We start from the raw sequence: 6,224 nt of genomic DNA on the forward strand, positions 1-6,224 counted from the left end.
GTCGTTTAGCAATCGAAAAAAACTGTAATAAGTCATTTATTTGGATCGGTGTGATGGAACTGTTACTCACCGGTTACTCCAGGGAAATGACTTAGGGCTTTTTTCTTGAGATCTTTGACGGTGGGTTTCCCAATGGCTTCGTTTGATGTTGCCAGAGTTATTGTTTTAATTGTATCTTTATTAATTTTTAAATAGACCTGGAACTCCATTCTTGTTCTGTTCGAGCTTTCTATGTCAAGTGATGAGACACGGAAACATAATGACTTCATAAACAACATTTACTTTCGCTTTTAGTTCTGACATTGGAAAAAAGGGTGTAGACTTGGACTTGCTCTCTGAAAGAAAAGGCAGAACACAACACAGGTGTCAAGTTTAGATCATGTCTTCCTATAAACCATTGCACATTTTATTGCTTCCATATCCAATATTAGCCAATACCTAACAGATGTCAAAGATATTTTATTATTTTTAGTGCAGCTGGATTTAAATATAATTTTTCAAAATGTGAGAGACCACAAACATGATGATAAAATAATAATAGATTTACTGTAACAGTTTTGTTCGTATTACGATATGGCCAGGACAGCACACTTCACATCAACAGATTCCCTTCACAACATGTCGAATATTTACCATCTGAGATATGGAACGCCAAAGCTGGTGAAATAATAAATAAATAAATTCAAGAAATGCAAAAAACAAACCCAAAAACCCCCCAAAAAAACAATAAATGAATAAATACATAAATATATATGCAAAGCAATGTGAATTTTTTTTCCCCTTATTTATGTATAATTGTATTATTTTGATTTAGTTTTTTATTTATTTTCACATTAATTTATAAATTTCTTTGTCTGTATTGTAACGAGTGTTTGTGTGTGTGTGTGAGAGTGTTTGTTTGTTTGTCTGTCTGTGTGTGTGTGTGTGTGTATGTGTGTAGTATGTGTATGAGAGTGTTTGTTTGTGTGTGTGTTTGTGTGAGTGTGTGTGTGTGTGTGTGTGAGAGAGTGTTTGTTTGTTTGTCTGTGTGTGTGCGTGTGTATGTGTGTGAGAGTGTGTGTGTGTGTGTGTGTGTGTTTGTGTGAGTGTGTGTGTGTGTGTTTGTGTGAAGTGTGTGTGTGTTTGTTTTAGTGTGTGTGTGTGTGTGTGTGTGTGTGTGTGTGTGTGTGTTTTACCACAGACATGGCAATGTGTGTGTGTGTGTGTGTGTGTGCATGTTTTACCTCAGACATGGCAATGTGTGTGTGTGTATGTGTGTGTGTGTGTGTGTGTGTGTGTGTGCATGTTTTACCTCAGACATGGCAATGTGTGTGTGTGTGTGTGTGTGTGTGTGTGTGTTTTACCTCAGACATGGCAATGTGTGTGTGTGTGTGTGTGTGTGTGTGTGTGTGTGTGTGTGTGTGTGCATGTTTTACCTCAGACATGGCAATGTGTGTGTGTGTGTGTGTGTGTGTGTGTGTGTGTGTGTGCATGTTTTACCTCAGACATGGCAATGTGTGTGTGTGTGTGTGTGTGTGTGTGTGTGTGTGTGTGTGTGTGTGTGTGTGTGTGTGTGTGTGTGTTTTACCTCAGACATGGCAGTCGAGCTCAGAGTAGCAAACGAATGGAGATGGCCAATATGAATATGAATATAAAGCACAGGTCGGGTGACAATAGAAAGAAAGACAAAATATACACAACGTTATCAGTTGACATTCTGCTCTGTGAGAATAAAGAAGTCTTGGTCTGGTTATTGTTTGCACTGGTCACATGTTTACACATCTTCACACGCACAGTCTCAGTTTACTGGAGCTTCATCTGGAGAACAAAGAGAATATTAGTCCTTTAAATACGGTTTAAATACAGTCGAGTGCAGTTTGCTTTCAGTTTGTTTTGTGTGAAGAAAGATATCCTGCCGTGTGCATTCGGCTGGCCAGTGTTTAGATACACATTTTACTGCATTCAAATCCCACTTTCAAATTGAGATTCTGTGATGTACATTGATGTGATAATATGTCCATTTAAAAGTTCACGTGTGTCTTTAGACATATATACTACTATATACTATAGTGTGGGTGCTATATAAATGATCATATTATATCCTGTTGCACTGATTTGTTTAATGAAGTGCCTTCATTATAGCCATGACAACTATAATTACTGAAACTGTTTTATTTTTATGACCTATGATTCTTGATTATGATACTGATAAAAGTCTCAATCTGACTATTAAAGAGCACTTTGAACCTTAATCCATAAATGCCGATGGAAGAGACAGTGTTGCCAGGGTTGCAGAGGTGGACAGTAACAAAGTACATTTACTTGAGTACTGCACTTAAGTACACTTTTGAGTATCTGTACTTTACTTGAGTATTATTTTTTCTGGAAACTTTTACTTTAACTTCCCTACATTTGAAAGACAAATATTGTACTTTTTACTCCACTACATTTCTGTCGAGGTCCTCGAGTAGAGAGTAGTAACGTCAGGGATGAGTTTGGTTGTAAATGAAAGTCTGGTTGACGCCAGAACTCGACTGATGTTGGTTTCTGACGTCAACTGATTTTCAACCACAATACAACGTCTGTCCAACGTTGGAGATTAACGTCAATCTGACATTGGATTCTGACATCAACATGATTTTAATTTTCAATGTTGGGTTTGGTCTTCTAAATGTGAATGTTGTCATTGTTTTGGAGCACACTAGCTTATAGATAACAGTACGGCGAACATATTCATACTAAAAGCCAAACAACTGGGAACAGCCGTTTGTGTGTCTGAAACCATTGTGGACGTTATTGAGTGACTTATTCAATCCCACGACTGGAACTGTGTTCTAGAAATACAGTGCTATGCATAAGTTTAGACACCCATGCTAAAGTTGCCTAAAAATAGGAATAAAAAATCATCTTTTGGAAATTTATCTTAATGCCTTAATTTAAAAAATGAGGAAAACTCCAACCTTTAAGGACACCAATTTTCTTTGTGAATGAATAATGTATCGTTAAAAAATAAATGTTCTTCCTTAAAATACAGGGTGCATAAGTTTGGACACCCCTCTGTTAAATTCCCATAGAGGCAGGCAGATTTTTATTTTTAAAGGCCAGTTACTTCATGGATCCAGGATACTCTGCATCCTGATAAAGTTCCCTTGGCCTTTGGGATTAAAATATCCCCACATCATCACATAGCCTTCACCATACCTAGAGATTGACATGGTTTTATTTCAGTTAGCCTAACAGCTGGTGTGATTTGCATTGAGAGATGATCTTATGGAAAGTACCCCATGCCAATGTCCAGGTATGGTGAAGGGTGTGTGATGATGTGGGGCTATTTTAATCCCAAAGGCATGCCATTGTAATGTTTCTAATTGAAAGAGAAAGTAAAGTGTCACGTGGGAAATGTGATATCAGCTGAGCTGGGTTTTAGGGAGATTTGGGAGCGCTGGGGGAATACCGACGTGTATTACCAATAAACACACAACAAGTCAAACCACTTTATTGTCTTTTCAAAAGGAAGAACGATAATCACATATCTAAAATTCCCCTTTGAATACATCATTCAAATTTGATAAGGATGAGTCACAGTTTTTATTACGAGGTGAAACAGAAACTGGATACAGTAGATTACTGGAATATCTAATAAAGTAGAAGCACTAATTATTTGGCAAGTTTTCTAAAGTGAAAAGCATAACTCTCTATTAATGCCTGAAGTCCTTGCAAGCTTTAGAGGTTTTTGTAAGGTTTTGAATAGTAATTGCTTCTGATGGATTTGGTAATACCGTCCTGGGTTACAATGATCTTCATTCATTTATTTATCTATTCTTAATTCATGGTAATGCAACACAAAATACCACAACAACAATCCAACAGACACAACAAAAATAGATTCCATGACAAGAACAGAAAATTAAATCATATAAACTCGTACCCCATTCTTATATTTAAAAAAACTACAAATTAGATGGCCTCACCGACATGACAATAAATAACAAAACCAGAAAAATAACAAAATAGCCCAGACCAGATGTAATTTACTTTCAATTTAACAATTTTTATTTATTTATTATTTTTATTATTAATTCTGCTTACAAAACAAACAAGAACAACAATGATGACAACTCTGGCAACGAAAACAACCACGAGACCATTATCGTTTTAACAATTGTCACATTCATCTCTGTACAAGTTAAGTATCTTCTGTTTATACTTATATTGAAATTGAAGAATATTTGAACAACATTTTAGATCATTTTCTAAAAAAATAAAAAATTTCACACCAGAAACTGAAACACACATTTGTCCCAATCTTCACTTTAGAATGAATTTTACATTATGCATTATTCACATTTAATCATGAATATGTAGCCTACACTCCTACACCCTTCCCCCGTGTGCTCGATCAGCATGCCACAGTCCGGACAGGCACGGATCGATGGACACTGAAGGATTTTGTCTTCACAATATGTCAAAGTAATCATTTTACAGTCTCTCAGCATGTTTAAGTCACTGTCAGAACAGCCCAGATTGCCACATTTCTCCGTGCGAGGTCGAGGCCCTTCCCAGTTTCTCCCGCACTGCCAGCAGAACTCGTGTGTGTTCCCCGTCTGTACTGTGCAGAACACACACCGAACGCAGAGGTCAGAGGAGTGCTTTCTTTCAGTGAAGGATCCACAACCTGGACACTGAACAAGCCAGAACATTGGGGAGAAAGAGGCCGTAAATATCGAAATAGACCGCTTTGGTTTACTAACAAAAAAGTGGCCGCACCAAGACAAACATCAATACCTTAGAATCTCAATAATTGACCAAATGGTACTGTATATTGTCTATTTGACTGCATATTACAGAAATAGACATGATCGCTATTTTGAACAAAGTTTCAGGGCTTACAGTTTTTCTCAATTCTTGAATGAGCTTTTTTTTCTGTCAAAACATGAAGTTCAGATCTCTGAACATTATTGTTATTAATACACCGCTCTGCAGTAATTTGAAAGTGATTGCAGTACCAGTTTTGGCCACAATCTGTGGTCAATCTGTTGGTTCCTTTTAAGGTACAATATGTAAGATTTTTCGCATTAAAATATCCCAAAATCACAAGGCCAGTGTTATATATATTTTTTAAGTTGATTACTTACAATATCCCAAATGTTTCCAACTATTTTTAAATCATGAGAAAATTGTGATTTTAACCGAGGAAGCGGGGCGGGTGAGCGGGTGAGCTGGAGTCGCGGCGTCATATCCACGTTAGCCTCGGTGTCCGCTCGTACCGCGCGAGTCCTGGACACATGCGGAAGTTGTAGTTGTAGCGTCTATCAAGCTACAAACGTTAGCTTGTGTCGCGCAGTCGTTATGAACACAATTATTCTTTACCGATTGCAGCCGGTTCTGTCGACAAACACAAGTCCCATAAACGTACGGGTCAGTTTTCCAATTCCAAATGTAGCATTCGGTAATAGTTATGTTTATGTGAGGAAAGTATTATTGCTTTAGGGTTGTGTTTAGTTTATTGACATTGTTTATCACGTCTGGTGTTTATGGCCATGTAAATAAATGTGTTATACATAAAGATTAATCCGTCTTTTGGCAAATGATGTGTGTGTTCGAATGCACTTTTACAACAATTGTTTAGAACACGTAAAACTGCGCAGCGTTATCACAACAATGAGTTCGACAAATACAGTCACATGATGACCAATTTAGTGTTAAACCTTACTTTTCTTGCGGTTAATTCATTTTAATGAAATAAAAGCATGTCATGAAACGCAACATTTATAAAAATAGGACTTTACCTCATCCATGAAAATGATTTTCGATTCCCGTCTGATTTACATCCACGGTGGAGTTAAAAACAACAGTTCCCATCATTCCTTCACATCGTCATCAAGCTACACCGCTGCTGTTGGGATGTAGCGCCTCTAGCGGCAGAAAATATTGCATATTGTACCTTTAAGCCACTCTTTTAAAACTCTTCACACAGTGATCACAGCATCAGTCATGTGCCGTAAACCAAGGATCCTTCATCAGTGTTTCGGCACAAAATGCATTTAATGATGACATTTCAATTTACATGAACACATTTTTCACCAGCAAACACCAGCAAAACTATATATACCAGTTTGTACATGATTACTGTACATTCTCTTTTCAAAACAGTTAAACTTCAGTTGAATAAGACATAACTTTGCAACACTTCTACTATAACACAATATTGAAATATATTCTGAATCTAAAAAAATGAAATAGCC

General features: G+C 37.0%; 1 long non-coding RNA gene across 1 annotated transcript in view; it reads right to left on the minus strand.

Annotated features, from left to right (window-relative positions):
- Window positions 1-273, minus strand: part of LOC307007999 — a 3,074-nt gene extending 2,801 nt beyond the window's left edge. The window contains exon 1 of the long non-coding RNA XR_013799743.1: window positions 71-273. This is a non-coding gene — a long non-coding RNA (uncharacterized lncRNA). The remainder of the gene's footprint in view (window positions 1-70) is intronic.
- Between the last annotated feature and the right edge of the window lie 5,951 nt (window positions 274-6,224).

The sequence above is a fragment of the Phoxinus phoxinus genome (assembly GCF_949152265.1).
Source record: "Phoxinus phoxinus genome assembly, chromosome: 12".
Lineage (NCBI taxonomy): Eukaryota > Metazoa > Chordata > Actinopteri > Cypriniformes > Leuciscidae > Phoxinus > Phoxinus phoxinus.